Source organism: Propithecus coquereli, unplaced genomic scaffold (genome assembly GCF_000956105.1).
Source record: "Propithecus coquereli isolate 6110/MARCELLA unplaced genomic scaffold, Pcoq_1.0 Scaffold33, whole genome shotgun sequence".
NCBI lineage: Eukaryota > Metazoa > Chordata > Mammalia > Primates > Indriidae > Propithecus > Propithecus coquereli.
The window spans coordinates 8,542,739-8,560,601 of NW_012148952.1; the positions used below are offsets into that span (position 1 = coordinate 8,542,739).

At 44.6% G+C, this 17,863-nt stretch overlaps 1 pseudogene; it reads right to left on the reverse strand.

Annotated features, from left to right (window-relative positions):
- The window catches only part of LOC105815361, a 38,096-nt pseudogene extending 24,534 nt beyond the window's left edge, over positions 1–13,562 (reverse strand).
- Positions 13,563–17,863: the final 4,301 nt, after the last annotated feature.

The window sequence follows — 17,863 nt, forward strand, 5'->3', positions numbered from 1 at the left end:
GAAGTGAGCATGGGCCTTTTAATCCAGATGGATTTAGATCCAAATCTTGACTCCACTCAATACTTGCTATGGGAATTTGGGCAAATGGCTTAACGTTACTGAGTCTTAGTTTCCACACAAAAATTGGAGATTATGCCTAACCCACAAGGGCTAAAATAATAAATATAAGTGTCTAACATGGTGCCTAGCATTTGTTGTCCAAAAGACCATCAGGTGGCTAAATTGTGAAAAGAACTTTATTGGTGATACCAGTTTGCAGACCAGGAAGAGACAGTATCCAATGTGTACTGAAGGTGATTTCTCTTCGAAGAGGGAAAGTGCAGGTTGGTTTTTATGCCTCACAGGGCCTATATTACACAATAGAGTCATACATATTTAGCAGGTTTGGGGGAAAGACTGTACATATTTATGAGGGGGTTAAGTGCATGCATAATGAGTAAACATATATGTAACTTACATCCCAGGTTCACTTTGGAGCAGGGTTTCAGCATTAAAATGAGGTTGAATTTGGCTCTTTATGTCAAAAAGTGAACTATAGGACAGAAAGACAGTTTGTGCATAGTCTCTGTAAGCTGGCTGAAACTGGTTTGAGGTCTACAGTTGCTTATCAAGAAAGAATGCTTGGTCTGGGCATGGTGGCTCATGCCTATAATCCTAGCACTTTGGGAGGATCGCTTAAGGCCAGGAGTTCTGGACCAGCCTGAGCAACATAGCAAGACCCTGTCTCTACAAAATGTATTTTTAAAAGAAGTTAGCCAAGCATTATGCCTGTAGTCCCAGCTACTTGGGAGGTTGAATTGGAGGGATGACTTGAGACCAGGAGTTAGAGGTTGCAGTGAGATTTGATGAGGCCACTGCACTCTAGCCCAGGTGACCAAGTAAGACCCTGCCTCAAAAAACAAAAAGAAAGAAAGAAAAAGAAAGAAAGAAAGAAACGAAGGAAGGAAGGAAGAGAGAGAGAGAAAGAAAGAAAGAAAAAGGAAGAAAGAAAGGAAAGAAAAGAAAGAAAGAAAGAAAGAAAGTAAGTCAGGAGAAAGTTAGTTTATTAGGCCAGTCCTCTATACAATCAGAGTTATAGTGTTCTGGGTTGTAAATCAGAGTTAGGAAGGGTCTGACAATTTTTCCAATAGCTCCTATTGTTAGGGAGTTCAGCAAAAGTATGGTTTTTCATGTAGGAATTTAGGAAGTTGCCATGCCATCCAAGCCCTGAACTCTTGGCCCATAGGTAACTTTTGTTTCCTTAACCTTAGAGTCCATCTTTGTTGGTAAAGGGGCATCTATTTTAGTCTCTCAGCTCACACATTGCACAAGCAGTGGATGCTGAAGAAATATAAATCCCTTCCTCTTCCTAAAGTAGGGACAGGGCATGAGCAATGCTAATTGTGGTGAATAGGGAACAGATTGGGGAAGACCATGCAGGGGCAAAGGGAACTTTTCCCTCCCCCTCTGAAGGTTTGAACCTGCTGAAATAAACTAACAGTAGATTAATTAAGAGAAAAGGTGTACAAATTTATTAACATGCACATACGCAAGGAAGCCATACAAAATATGGGACTCAAAGAAGAGCCAGAAGCTGAAGCTTAAATAGCACACTCTTCACAGCAGAGAGGGAGATGAGAAAATGTAAGCAATTTTGAGGGGTAGTATATAATTTTTAGGAGAGTTGACTGGGCCCAAAGAATTGGCAATAGTTTATAAATGATTGTTTTTGGAAATTGAATGGGAACCAAAGACAACAGCTTGGGACAAAGTCTGTCTAGGTGTGGTGACATTCCTCAGTCTTTCTTTCTGTGATAGTTTAATCTTCCATGATTAATAAAATTTCAGAGAGGGCATCAAAGGCAATCGTGTTCCTTCTAAAGGAGCTTCAGATAAGGGAACTTCAGAGACAGTTCCATTCTGCATTTCGGAGAGAACAGGAGAAGATCAGAAAGTCCTGGGTTCTGAGGCTGCTTCTAAGTCTCTTTAATTTTCTTTAGTTCAAAGTGCTCTGCATGCCAAAATGCCATACTTCGCGGTACTGTTTTCTGAGTCCCAACTACCAGTCAGAAGCAGGCAAGATCCTGCTCTGGAATTAGTGATGAGATGATATGGAAAGTGGAGACTGCTCTTCTTTTCTGGTGACCTTCTCAGTCCAAGATCTTAGGTAAGATCCTGACGTCTCCTTTCCCTAGATCTAGAGGAAGGGGCACAACTGTACCTTGATTCTGGTACTATGAGGTGTTGGCAAACATAAAAATGTAGTTATGCTACTATTTAAGGCACTAGCGACAATCTTAAGAAAACAAAGTTAGAGCTGTTTTAAAGAAGGATTGCAGGGCTCTTAAGCATCCTCCTTCTTTAGGACTGAAGATACAGAGAGGTTCCCTGCGGAGGTGGACAGTTCTGTTCCCTCCACATTCTACGGGGAAGGCCCTTCTAGGCTTTTAAAATACAGGATCCACAGTGGGTAATTCATCCCTACTTTAGCTCAAGATTGGGAACACTTCTGCTGTCGAGGCTTCTGAGGAGAGGGAGCAGGTGTTCCCTGAATCCAGACAAGAGCCCAGCTCCTCCAGGCTCCTCCAGGCCCCTCCAGGCCCCTTGTAAGACACCAGGTTACTTAAGTTGTCAGGTCTCACAGGTGAAGCTGATGTCCTGGGTGAAGGTTCACAACAAGGAAGTGTACCTTGGGCTGGTTGAGCTGAAAGGCTGTTCTTTTAAGAGCTGTCTAGGAATATTCTAAGTCAAGAAGAGGCCACAAAATATACTGAATCATATCTTAACCTGAACAACTGCAGCCACATAGCGGATAGGTGGGAAATCCTTTGGTTGCAAGGAAGGGAAAACCATTTAAACTGGCTAAAGTTGAAATGTTCGTTTTGTTTTGTAAATTGGGATCCTTCGCATGTTATAGAACCCAGTGGATCTCAAAGCTATGGAAAACCATTAGGAACTTGAAAACTCCCAATAACTTACTGTCAGCTGTTGCTACAATAACGCTGCCTGCGAAACAGCAACACGATCTCACGGACACAGAGCACAGCCTTCCATGCTCACACGTGCAGGCTGGCTGGGGCGGCTCGGGTGGCCGCTCCCCGTCTTCTGGCTGATCTCCACCTGGACGCCCTGAAATTCCCTCCACCCGTGTCGTGCACCTTCACGCTTTGCTCCTAATGGCCGGCACCTATAACCACCTTGAGTGATGTTTCCGTGGACTACTAAGTGGTGTGGGATAAACTGTGGGGAAATTTCCACCCAGAACTCTCCAGGGGCCCAAGCTATGGCAGGGACTTCACTTGAAATCGTACCCCTGCTTGGCTTCTTCCCCTCTCCCCTCCCCCGCTGGAACACTTCCGTTAACACACTTTCCACATGAATTCCCATCTCCAGGTCTACTCGTGGAGAACCCGAGAACCCGATGGGAGACACCTGGCAGAGGGTGTGGCTGCAGGAGGAAGTGAAGAATGGGCCACAATCCCGTGACGACAGGTGGTGTCTAGCTCTGTCTCCGGAGGAGTCCTTTTCTCTCCTTCTCTGCACACCTGCTCTGCTCTCCTCTCTGCACATGGGCCGCCTCTGAAACGCTCCCAGTTTCTGCTCCCCACCAACTTTGACCTGCTTGTGGCTCTGCCTTGCCATGTGTAAAGGCCCAATTGTCTGACCAGGTCACCTTGAACCCCACAAACCACTTTGTAAGGATACATCAGTCATAAGTGCCTGTTCTGCTTTCCCCTAATAAGACTTTGGTAATAGGTTGTTAGATATAAAAATCTGTCCTGAAAACCTTGGCTTCTCCCACAGGGTGAGCACAGGACTTCCTAATTGTGCACCTGGAGGGTTGACTGGGACAATGAGGGGGAGTCATCTGGCCACTGCCCTCACCTGGCACACCCCTCTCAGCTGTGTGAGCATCACCTGCTGGGCTCTGGGGACTCCTTTTCCTTTGCTGAGCTGGGACTAAGAATTCCAGCTTCTCGAGGTTTCCTCCTTCCACTTATTTATGCCAAAGGGTGTGGAGTTGCCATATCCCTGAGGCATCTGGGAGGCCTTCGGGTGGGACACCTGGAGCCGTGTTGGGTTTGATCATCTCAGCCCTGACTCCAGCCCGGGTTGGTGACCAACAGGTGAGGAATGGGATGAGCCGGGCCGCGATGAATGTCCCCAGCTTTTGTCTGTCCCATTGTCATTCTGTGGAATCTATCTGAGAGTAGATATTGGAGTTAAAGCTTATCCCAGGGGAAGAATGATGCACAGAAACCAGGCAAAAGCATCAGGGCTCCCTGCCAAGTGCCCGAGGTCTGCTGCTGGCCTGCCATCCCCAAAGAGGACAAAGTGGGGGGGACTCCAGGCCTGAGAGAGGACAGAGGCTGCAGCTCAGTTCTCCCTCTTCTCAGGTACATCTACCTGGATGCAGAGCAAGGGGCTGTTTCCGGCTTTTGCTTTCCGGTGGGGTGAGGGCTTTCAGCACGGTTTTATTGCCTCGGGCTTTGGGTGGGGTGGAGTTTGCAGATGCCCTCAATAAGGGACTCTGAGTTGGTTTGGATGACAGATTCTGGCAGGGTCTGGTATGCAGCTGCTGGGACTGATAGAGCCAGGGTGGACTAGGGGCCACCAGCAGCTCCTAGTGCACCTGACACACACCCCTAGAAACCCCAGGAGACGAGAGCCTCTTCTCTGACAGTTTTAGTCCGAGTCCTAGGAAGGATGTTGCTTGACTAGACCTGAATTGTGTGCTCACAACTGTGTCAAAGGAGCCCCACGTGGAAGGCTCTGTAGCAAGGAAGTGGGAGTGATGTGTCTAGAAGAAGGGGGGAAACAGTAGCTCCCACTCTCCTCCACATGTGACAGGAGGTAGGTCAAAAGCCGGGCCTTCAGGTGAGATCCGAAGGCACACCGATAAGGAAAGTGGTTGTCCAAAGTTCAGGTAAACAGCCAGGAATGGGAAGACCTGTGGGAACAGGGCAGAAGAAGGACAGGTGACATAAACGTGACCCTAGTGAGCACACACTGAATGCTGTATCGGTTGGATGCATTCACCTACAAATAATGAAAACTCTCGCTCAACAAATTTAAACAATAAACAGGCTGAAGGTAGCGTGGCTCCAGGATGCTTACGTCTGCAGCTCGATGGGCTTCAAGGAGCAGGGTCTCTCCGCCTTCCCACTTTATCATCTTCGGCTCCAGGCAAGGCCCCCTCACAGTCACCACGTGAATGTCTCAGTGTCACTACCTTGTGTAACGAAATCCAGGTGCATCTCTTCCTTGAGTAATGCCCCTGCCCCCAACGTTTTCTAAATGTGGCATAATGCCCATAACATGAGATGTACCATGTTAATCATTTTTAAGTGTACATTCAGTGGCATTAAGTACATTCACCTTGTTATGCAACGATCATCCCATCCACTCCAGACCTCTTCATCTTGCAAAGCTGAAACTCTACACCCATTGAACAATAACTTCATGTCTCAGTCCATATTTGCTGCTATAACAAAATTCCTTAGACTGGGTAATTTACAAATAAAAGAAAGTTATTTCTCACAGTTCTGGAGCTGGGATGAAGTCCAAGGTCAAGGTGCTGGTAGATTTGGTTTCTGGTGAAACCCCACTCTCTGCTTCCAAGATGCACATCTTGAGGTGCCTGCTAGAGAGGACAAATGCTGGGTCCTCACATAGTGCAAAGAGAAAAGGGACACTAAGGACAAACATGAGCCCTCCAGCCCTTCTAAAAGGGCACTAATCCCATTCATGAGGGCTCATGACCTGGTTACCTCCTAAAGGCCCCACCTCTTAGCTCCATTGCATTAGGACGTAAGTTTCAACACGCACTTTGGAGAAACACCAACATTCCAACCACAGCACTCCCCACTACCCACTCTCCCCCAGGCCTGACACCCACCATCCGGCTTCCTGTTTCTATGGGTTTGACTACTCTAGGTACCTCATGCAAGTGGAATTTGTCCTCACATAAGCGATATTTGTCCTTTTGCGACTGGCTTATTTTATGTAGCATAATTTCCTCAAGGTTTATCCATATCGTTGCATGAGTCAGAATTTTCTTCCTTTTGAAGGCTGAATAATATTCCGTCATATGGACAGACCACATTTTGTTTACCCATTCATCCTTTAAGGGACACTTGGCTTGCTTCTACCTTTTTTCTATTGTGAATAATGCTGCTATGACATAGTGTACAGCTATCTCTTAGAGACCCTGGCTTAAGGCATTGAAAGTGCTCCTAGCATTTTGCTACTAGAAGCTTAGTGGCACATTGGGGAGAGTCGTTTTGCAGGCACCTCCGGTCCGACGCAGAAGCCAACCTGTGTTATGGGCCCCAGGTCCCTGACACACCACGTACAGCAGATACTCCATCCTGCTGACCAAGAAGAAAGGAGAGGAAATGACAGATTTCCTGTTGACAATCCTCTGTGTTGCCTGCACTTTAAGGAAGGTTTAATCTTTTAACTAATTAAGAGGAAAAAATACTCCAGACTGCCTCTGAAATGCGGTGTTTACACTGCTACTTCCCTAAGTAAACACATTCTGCCTTGTTCCTAGACGTGATCCTTCAAGGCAGCCTCCAGCACTGATTTCATTTCCTCTGCCCAGTCCTTTAGATGACAGCCTCCTTTCTCCGTCTTTCCATCCTTGCTCCTCAGCTTCTATCCGAAAGCATATACTCTGAAAAGAATCTCGGACCACATGAGATGTTGACGTAGCTTTAAAGTCTACAATCCCAATTTATCATCTAAACGGGGTAAAAGAAAGAGTCTTTGTTTTGAACCAAATATAGAACTTGCCCTTGAGAATTTTGTCCAGCAGAGAAGGTATGAAGTATACATAACTAATAAAAGTACATGTCATAGATGCTTAAAATTCACCGTACAGAAATCCAATATTTGCACAAAGTTGGAGTGAATGGTGCTGATGGGAGAAGACTATCGATTCGACCCACTCGCTTTTTTCTGAGTTCTAAAAAAGGACTTCCAGGTTGAGTCCATTCTGAACCCTTAACTGTTCCTTCCATCCCATAATTGCATGCCTCAGTTTCCTTTGTTTTCCCCAGCAAATGCTTTGGAATTCACTCCTCTGCAGTCGGCATTTTCTTTGGTGATAGTGTGACGCTCCTGAGAGAGAACTACATCTTGTTTCCGTTTCAAGGATAATCTTAAATTTTTTTCCTTTACCAGTTATAAAGGAAAACTTCTCTTTCACAGCAATAATCAGCAAGTGAAAGATTTCCACAGAGTGAGATGTTACTTTTAAGATAGTACTTCTCAAACCAGAATCTGAGGATGAATTCTTGGGGAGGCATCAGAATTTGTCTTCCTTTTAATCAAATGTGAGGTATAATGTAAAAATCCATGTTTTGACACACCAGTATGGGAAGTTGGAAACATTTAAAGAATCCACCAGCTCCAAGAAGACTGGACTGGCTGGACTCCTCAAGTCTGGACAGCAAATGTTGGAGCTCCGTTAGCTGTTCACTGCGGGCTGGTGGGTGCTGGGGGGCGAAATTAGAGACGACATAGGAGACTGGACAAGACGGGGTACACACGGGAAGCACCGATCGACAAGCACTCCTCCGAACCGAGCTGGAGTCACAGTACGGCTGGCGATCGTGGGATGTCATCGGACATCACGGTGTCCACAGAATCTTCCAGGACTTGTGGGTCAAGACATTTTTGTAGCCTGGGGGGCCTCACCTGTAAAAAGGAGATAGTGGGATTCTTTCACCAGAAACAATAATACAAATTAGAAACTGGGAAGAGGCACCGAAGAAGAAAAGATGAAAAAAAGGAAACATTTGTTGAGAATTTTCTCTGTGCTAGGCACCGTCTTAGCACTTTTTATATTGATAGTTCTGTTACTCTCACAACAACCACAGGAGGCGGATACTTATTATCCTCATTTCATGAAGACAAAACTGGGGCACACAGAGGTGAAGTAACTTGCTAGGGAGCTAGAGTGCCCGGCAGTGTCCTCCAGAGCAGGGACATTTCACTGTTCAAACTGCACTGCCTCCCACAGGTCGACTGTCGGCGGCATTCACGGAGTGCTGGGCAATCAGGGAAAGTTTTGAGGCTTGTGAGCGATGAGAGATTTACGGGCTTTGCATGGTCAGGAATTAGGAGGTAAAAGCATTTATGATGAAGGAATAAGCATAAAAAAAGCAAAGCATTTTCCTTCCTACTTCTCTCAGGTTTCTTTTTGCCTGTGGAACCCCTCTTCCTAGTGCCCATAACAATTCCTTGCTCCTAGTGGACCCTGCATGGCTGGGGGTAGTGCCAGTAGTAGAAGTAGAGCTGAGAGGTGCAGAAACATCTCATTTGATAATAGCCGAGGAGCTTCTGGATCCAGCTGTGCCTGTAGACGTTTCTGATCTTTCCAGTTACTCTGGAAATGCCCTGGAAATGAGCCAATATATTTCTCTTTTTTGGTTAAGGTAGTTTGAGCTTTATATTTTCTCACTTGCCACTAAAAGAGTTCAACCTGAACAAGATAGCCCAAGAGCAACCAATTGCCAATTATGATAGGAAAATCCCATTCCAGGGCCATCGGCAGGGACCAAACCCTCATTCCCCTTCTGTTGGCCCCACTTTCCCTAGCACTGTTGCCAGACAAAGAAAGTGGCTTTGAGCATGGCAAGGAGAAAGTGTCAGGAATTCTGGGGCCATCCTAGCAATGGCTGGGAAGAAAACAATCATACCATCTCTTCCTTAGGCTTCTAGAAGCCATCCTGTTGGTGGGATCTACTTGCCAGCCATGTCTCCAAACCAGACAGGCCCGCAGTAGCCACATTCTGGAGAGCAGCTGCAGAGTCAGGCATGAAGATGTTTAATTTGGCATTTAAATTATTTCGTACATAAATGAAAGGAAAAGATACTCCCTCTGGGAATATTTTCAGATGCATTCAAGAGAATGAAGAAAGCACTTGGTGGGTTTTGTTGAGAAAAGAAATTGGGATGGAGAACCCACAACCTTTTTAGTGCTCTGGTTCTCAAAGAGTGACCCCCAGATTGTAGCATCAGCAAAATCTAAGAACTTACTAGAAATGCAAACTCTCGGGCCCTAGCAATCTTTGTTTTAACAAACCCTCCAGATGATTTGATGTCTGTTTTAATGAGTTTGAGAGCCACATGAAAAGAGTGTAAAAATTGTGGTTTACTCCATTTCTTCTATAAAAGTGTCTTTGGTTTGCGATGCTTTATGATTTAAAGCAATTTAATTCTGCATCGAAAGACAAAAATGTCATTAAATTTCATAGAAGTAAGTAATAAGGCTAGTTTGGAGCAAAGGAGTCTAACAAAAGTTCCCCTTTGCAACTCTCTCAATTCCAGTAGCACCGTTGTATAAAACAGGAGTAGCTCTAGGCATGTCAATACCTGGGAGGGGGAGCTAAATTTCTAAACAGCTTTCTTTCTGTTCAAGACTTCTAAAATAGGGCTGTCAACCATTTACACTTTAGGCTAAATGAGACACCCCTTCCCCCCGATAGTAGAAACATTCAAAAACCCCAGAAAGAATACAGGCAAGAGAAAGCATATTATTCTTCCAGCAGGCTGTGGAAAAGATGGAATTTGGATGAGAAAGAAGATGAAAGGATATGAGAACAGGGAGAGATTGTTCAATTTTAAAGTTGAGGAAATTTGCTTTATTAATTCCTCCCATTTCTAATCAGTATTAGCCCTCAGCCCCTCGGTAGAAGGGATTTTGGAAGGGAAAAGTAACCCAGGATAACCCAGAGATGGGCAAGCTAAACACAAAAGTTGGGTCTGATTTAGGGTCTCAGAACCTTTGTGGGGAGGAATTGCCAAAAGCAAGATGGCAGCCCTCTCTGGCAGGCAGCACTGGCTTCCGACTTTGCTGCCTTCTCTCGCTAATGTTTCATGGCCCTGTATCTGTTGTCTTTTATGCTGTTTCCGGATAGAACAGTAAGAGGCCCTCGCATCCTCATTCTGTTCACTGACTTCTTAAAAGCAGTGTCAAGGTTTTGCTATGGAGGCCAAAACAGTAAATCCTGTCCCTTCTCTAATCTGCGGAAAGCAAAGGCAAAGGTAGATTGTTAACTGTTTTGGCACCTTATGGCTGTGTGACCTGGACGCACATGAGTGAAAATCTAATAAGAAAAAGGAAAAATATGCATTTGAAATAACTTTCTAAAATAAGCTAAGTTTTAGGATAAAAGGAGGCACACATCTAATTGACCCTCAACTTGCAAATGTTTTTTATCACTCCAAACCCCATCTAAATACTCCTGTGTCTTCTATGTCAGTGTCTAGCCAGGTGTGGTGATACATGCCTGTGGTTCCAGCAACTCAGGAGGCTGAGGTGGGAGGATCCTCGAGCCCAAAAGTTCAAGGTTGCAGTGAGCTATGATTATGCCACTGCACGGCAGCCTGGGCAACAGAGCAAGACCCTATATCTTAAAAAAAAAAAAAGAAAAGTCAGTGCCAAACATGCATTCCTTTAGTTGGGCTGGCCAGGCTTCAGATGGAGGTAAAGTTGGTTCAGATAGTCCCATTCCTAGAGCAGAGTGGACTTCGGAGTGTTTGTAGGCCCACAGGCCCTGCCCGGGGTCCACGGTGGGAAAGGAACTAGCACCCTGGCCAGTGCTGGGTGGTCCCCACGCCCAGACTCTCAGCTCCTTAGCTCAGGGCTACTAAACTCTTCACCTCCCAAAGCTTCTCTGAGCTGATACTGGGCAGAAATTGGCAATTGCCACCTTCACAGTCCTGGGTGCTGGGCTTCCTCCCCAAATGTGCATGGCGGTGGACATTCCCTGCACCGCCCACTCCCTTTTGCCTCTGACTTCCTGTCCAAATGTCTCTGTCTCCCACCAGGGAGTGGACAGTGCTCCTTCCAGCATTCCCATGTCGTTCCTGCTTTGGCAGAGGGAGGAGCACGCCTCCAAACAGTGCAGGATCTAGTGTCAGGTGTTGACATCTTAGACAGGCGAGACTGGCGCTGGAGTTCACGGGTGTGGGCACATCTGCTTCTAAGGCTGCAGTGCTCCTGGGACAGGGCAGTAGTTGCCCATCCCTGGAACACCTCAGTGCCCAGTGGTGAGGGCTCTGGCCCCCTGGCTTCTCCCAGCTCTCGTCACATCTCAGCTCCTGGAACAGATGCCACAGAGGCTGTCTCCATTCTGTCTTTAAGAATTCAAGACACTCAGGAACAAAAGCAAGAAAGAAAAATTCCACAGATTTCATCCTTTGCTATCACTGAACTGCATAAAAATAAAGACCAAATTTCCAGACCTTGCTGGGTCACAACTCGCCTTCTGCCTGGATACTCTGGTTCCAGAGTGGCACTAACAGAGAAGGGAGAGAGAAAGATGCCAAACACACAGGCCGTCTACTCTGCAGTCAAGCCTGAGGAGGGCGCTGTGTCCAGACGGCTCTGGGCAGGCGGTGGAGCTGACGGGTCTTGGAAGGTGCTGCCTAGAGGCTCTGCAATTGCCCCGAGAAGATTCTCGCCTGAGCTGACGACCGGAGCCACTCAGCTCCCTATCACACTGTCATCAATCACGAACTTAGAAAAACTTTCAGTGCTAGAGTTTATTATCAACTCTTAATGAAAATATATGGGTTTCACAGAATAGTCTGAAAAGTACAGAGTGTCTGAATTCGAAATAGCAAAATTGTTTGATTAGGTGCTAGGGACAAAGTGATTGCCTGATTTTAGCTGGGAGCAGAGTGAGGAGAAAGGCCTGGGCACCATCGGCACCCGGGAGATGAAGATGCCTCTGCAGCTCCAGCCAGGGGTAGGGAGCAGCCTACTCTGGAAAGTATTGAGAAACTTTGCTCCGATAAAAATAATAAACATAAGTAAGCTTCTGTATGGAACGCTTACCGGGCCAAGGAAGGAGGGCTCTGCAAACCCAACTTCATTCAGTCCTCGCATCAATCCCATTTTACAGATGAGGAAACTGAGGCTCAGAGACATTAGTAACCTGACTGGATCTTAATAGATTCACATCCAGATGTGTCTGGTGCTAGCGCTGGGGCTCTTAACTAGGAGTTAGCAAACTTTTTCTATAAAGGGTCAGATAATAACAGTGATTTCTTTGTGATTTTACTTTGGGCAAATCCTTCTAAACTCAAAGGCTGTGATAATCAAATACGAAGCCATTTCAAATCTTTTTTGGAACAAAGTGGCTGTAATTAAATAAACATAAATGAACAGTATGAAATATTACCTAGTCCTAATCATCGACAAGAATTAGATGTGAGAATAGTGAGCTCATCATTTGCTAAATTTAATGCCTTTAACAGTCAAGGCTAACTTAAAGCACATGAAGCATAGGACAAAGAAATAAATTAGAAATTTACATTCCTGGGGGAAAGTTTAGGGTTGTATTAATATGTACATTAAAATAAAACAAAAAAATAAACAAAAAAATTTAAAGTCATTTATTAACTCTAGGCAATATAAAATGTTGGGCAAGAAAGAAAAAAAATTATCACCGCTACTTTGTGGATTAGGCATGACTGTACGTAGCCACACCAACATAAATACTGTATATAGCTCGAACAAAAATTACAGTAGAATTCTGTTGGGAAGATGGAAGAATGGGTGCTTAGGGGGTGGTGGTGTGGTAGACACCAGGCAGAAGAGTGACCATGAGCTAAGTCTTTGTCATCCCTAATAGGAAGTCAATAAATAATGGCTCAAACTGGAAAATAAATGAAGAAACAGCAATATAAGCATGTTATGTAGAGATACACAGGTAGATACCAAAAGTTGAGCTTGGCACTGTGGCTCATGCCTATAATCCTAGCTCTCTGGAAGGCCCAGGCAAGAGGATCACTTGAGGTCAAGAGTTGGAGACCAGCCTAAGCAATATAGTGTGATTCCATCTCTACCAAAAAAAAAAAAAAGAGAGCAAGAGAAAAAAATTAGCAGGGCATGGTGGCACACACCTGTAGTCCCAGCTACTTGGGAGGCTGAGGCAACAGGACCACGTGAATCCAGGACTTCAAGGCTTCAGTGAGCTATGATAATACCACTGCCCTCCAGCCTGGACAACAGGGCAAGACCCTGCCTCTGAAAAATAAAATAAAATAAAATACTTGCAACGGTTGCCTCAGGTAGCAGGAGATGGTGGAGGATTCACAAGGGACTGCTATTGTTTGTAACAAATCTTGTAGAACTATTTGATTATGTGTGCATATACTTTAATAAAATAAAAACCAAATTTTAAAAAATAACTGGAGGAAAAATGTTAGCCAGTTCAATAAGCCCTGTTGTAACAATAGAGGAGAAATTTTAATTGTTTGCAGTCTCTTTTGTTACAAATGAGTTTCTAGAATACGAAATAGCTCACGCGATATTGGTAAATAAAGGAATCAGGTCTGTAGAATATGAAAGTTATGTTCATATTCAAGGTTTCCCAGCAAGTTACAGGTTTTGCAATCACGTAGCAGCAGCCGGCCATGACATACATGAAAACAGCTGAATGTACAATCTGCAAAGGGATGCAATTCCATGCGTAGTGCCTCTGCACCCCGTGTTCTTCTCTGGGCTTGGTTTGGTAACGTACTTGCAGTGATGCTTTCCCCAGTCCCTGCACGTTTTCCATGATTGCCGTACTTAGCAGGCTCCACCGTTTCTTACTCTCCCAGCCATCAAGCTATGCTCATTTTTTTATCTGTTAGGTAGAGTTCTACATTTGCTGTAATATGTCATTTTTTATTGGGCATTTAAACTGTCTTTTAAACTGTACCAGTAGCTTTATTAGGATTCTTGTTGTTGTCTTTTTAGTGCTCTGGTTACAAAGTAGCTTCGGTTTTGAGTGGTCTTCCCTTAACTTACATTTTTCCATAACCCTGTTATTTTCAGTGTGTGCTTTTTGCAGAATATAAGGGTTTTCAGGAAAACTTTATCATTATATAACAGAAATTCTTGTAACTACTTAATATCATATACAAATGATTTAAATTCTAAGCATTCTTTAAAATGCTATTTTTTAAAACAGTGCTTTTTGTAAATAGTTTGGTAGCACAATTCTAAGATGACCCTCAGGATTCCTGCCTCCTGGTGTACAAGACCTGTAACCTCCTCACCCTGAATGTGGGCAGGACCTGGGAATATGACAAATGTCACTGCTACAGTGATGTTATGTTAAATGGCAAGTACAAAAGGATTTTTGCAGATGTACTTAAGGCCACTAATCGGTGACTTGGAGTTAATCAAAAGAAAGATTACCATGGGTGGGCCTGACCTAATCAGGTGAACCCTTAGAAGAGAATCTAGAGGTGAGACACTTGAAGCCTCAAAGATGTCCCTGTGGGCCTTGACGAAGCAGGAACCACGAGCTCCACAGCTGTGAGAAAATGAATTCTGCCATGGGAGTTTGGCAGAGGACCCCAAGCCTCAGAAGAGACCCCAACCCCAGCCAACTCCTGGATTGCAGCCCTGTGAGACCCTGAGTAGAAGACCCAGCCAAGCTGTGACTGGACTCCCGGTCCAGGGAGACTGTGAGTAATGAATGTATGTTGTTGAATCTGCTAAGTTTGTGGTAATTTGTTATGCAGCGCTAGAAAACTAATGAACGCAGAAACAAATTGTTTTTATTAATATTACCCTCTCTTTTAATAACTTTAGTTTGGGGTAGTCTTTCCTAAAGAAGGCACAGAACTCAGAATCTAAAAAGGGGAATTTTGGTTAGTTAGATTTCATAATATTCTGAAACTGCTATATAATAAAAGTCACCACGAATAGTGTCAAACACCAATGACATGCTAGAGGAAAAGATTTTCAGCACATATACTTAATCACAGAGGAAGTGGACTTGGCCACTAAATAAAGAGACCAGCAGCCTCCTTTATGACGTGAGCAACCAGCACATGGACAGAGCTACAGGATACCAGGTGAGCGTGGGGTGGGGCATGGATGATGGGGAAGACTCTGGCATCTTTTCTTGCCATCCTGATGGAGATGCTGAGATGGAGATGTGTTCTTAGTATTTCATATTCAGAGCTGGAACTCCAAGTGTGTTTTCCATAGAATTCACAACTTAGTAGCCTATTGAATCCACACATACAATGGCAGACATTGCCGGCATCTTTGCAAGGTGGCAGGAAGGAATTCTTTCCCAACCTCTACCAGAGGTGGTTAGACGTGAGACTTCCTGTGAAAGTGACAGGAAATTCCCTGCCATAGAAGAGGACATTTGACTTTTCTGGATCTCCTAAAATTCAGTAATGTTTAAGTTCACTGCAACGCACATGATAGGGACCCTCAGTTAACTGGAGATTCGGCATTGTTTCTACTAAGAGGAAAAAGAGATCACTAGAAAACAAAATCCAGGCCAGGTGCAGTGGCTCATGCCTGTAATCGTAGCACTCTGGGAGGCTGAGGCAGGTGGATCGCTCAAGGTCAGGAGTTTGAGACCAGCCTGAGCAAGAGCGAGACCCCGTCTCTACTAAAAAATAGAAAGAAATGATCTGGACAACTAAAAAAATATGTATATACAGAAAAAATTAGCCAGGCATGGTGGCACATGCCTGTAGTCCCAGCTACTTGGGAGGCTGAGGCAGGAGGATCGCTTGAGCCCAGGAGTTTGAGCTAGGCTGACGCCACGGCACTCTAGTCCGGACAACAGAGCAAGACTCTGTCTCAAAAAAAAAAAAAAAAAAAGAAAGAAAACAACATCCAATATTTAGCCTCTGTTTAAATCATGCCTCTTCCAAAAAAAGTCCTGGAGACAATATGCATCCATCCCAGTTTTCATTTCTATTTACAATGATGGCCTGAACAGTGAGATTTCATGATCAAGACAATGACCCTGAAAGTGCAGAAAAAAATTAATCAGCAAAAATTAACTTCTGCTCCATAGATTGTATTTATGAAGGCAGGACACCAGACACAAACGTTTTGTGAAGATATTCTAACAACGAGCAATTGGCACAATTTTAGCATGCTGAAGTTGTCTTCGGGAAATACACATAACCTTGGGGGATGATATTTAGGGGTGAACAGTCACATTCCCACACGATCCCCCACATAATGCCACGGGGACAGGCAGAATCCTGGACCTGTGAAAGCTTCTCAGCAGCGTAGCTGAAGTTCGGGCCATTACACATGTTGAATAAAAAGGACAAGGTAATTACCCAAACAATTTAGCCTTTTTTCAAACCTCTCACCTGAAATAACCAAATAATTACAAATGGCTTGTTTTGTATTCTGGGCATATTTTACGTGTGTGTTTGAATTATTCATGTGAATTCTTCCATTGTCCATTTTGGTTTTCTTGCGTGGAAATATTCCAAGGCTGAGAAGATACCACCACAGAATTCTAAGAAAGTGTGTTGACAACGAGGGCCTGAATTATAGATCAAGGCCCCAGAGTTAGGGGAAACATCGACCAAACTGGACAGCCAGTGACTTCTTCATTTAAAGACCAGGCAAATTAAACACAACTCTCTCTGTCCCTGTTGGGGGCACTGTTTTTTAGAGCCCAATCAAGAAATTAATGGGATTCTGTAGGATGCCTCAAGTCCAGCACTTTGCAGCACGCAGAGCAATAATTATGCTCAATTACAGCCTGGCATGTGGTTTCTGGCACCATAAAATCTCGTGTCAAACCAATCTTCAAGAAAAAGAAGAGCCTGCTGTGGCACTCCTCTGTACTGCCAAACATTAATCCCTAATTTGGTCTGCGGAGGGCTTGCACCATTTCAGATCTGTCACCGGCCGCCATGAAATCTCAGGGCTAATACGTTAAGTGATGGCATCAGTATTTCCAGGGAACGTCAACACTCAACCTGATTCAGGGATGAACAAAGGATTCTTACTGCCTCCATCTTATAAAAATGGACCCCTGTCGAGGTCACGTGATGAGGAAATGCATCAGAAGCAAAGCTCAGAGGTGACCGCACAGAAAACAGCCCATATTCAGGGGTGGATGCATTTTAATTTTAAGCGTTCAGCCAAGCCTGCTTGTTTGTCCCTTCTTGCAAGCACACACCTACCAGCTGTTGCAAAAAAGAACAGGTGAAACCAAGCCAAATAAAACAAAAGCAACCCAGGGACAGCAAGGCAGCAGATGCAGAGGCATATGTTACCAACCCAAAGGTGGCACTCCAGATAAGCCACAGCCCTCTCCCTGCCTGTGACACTGGGCACGGAGGATGGAGTCCCAAGGCTGAGTGCCGAGATGCATTGTAAGAATCTGTTCATGTTGAGCAAATTACAAAAACATTGGCTTCTTGGATTCCATTGTTTAACACATACCCAGACTTAAATATTTCACGGGACTGCAGTGAAATATTTATTTAAATATTTCACGGGACTCCTAGATAATCAATCTAGGCCACCCCTAATTCCACTCTAACACTAGAAAGCAGGATTCAGCCAGATGCAGGAGAGTCTGACACTGGGGAGAGGGAGCGGGGGTGGGGAGGACGCTGGACAAGAAACTGACATCAAGTAAATAACAGATAACTACAAATGTCTACAATATTAAAAGAGCAAAATTATACTTCTATTCCTATAAAATGGTCAAAACTGAACCTAATATATTGATTATCCAAGGGACTCCAATGTTCTACAAAATGTTATATAGCACATACTAACTTATTATGAATTTGACATAAAATTAATATGCCAGTTTTAAGCATTAAACATTTTATGTGCCTTTGTAGAATTAAGAAGCAATTGGAGGGCCGGGCGCGGTGGCTCACGCCTGTAATCCTAGCTCTCTGGGAGGCCGAGGCGGGCGGATTGTTTGAGCTCAGGAGTTCGAAACCAGCCTGAGCAAGAGTGAGACCCCCCCGTCTCTACTAAAAATAGAAAGAAATTAATCGGACAACTAAAAATATATAGAAAAAACTAGCCGGGCATGGTGGCTCATGCCTGTAGTCCCAGCTCCTCGGGAGG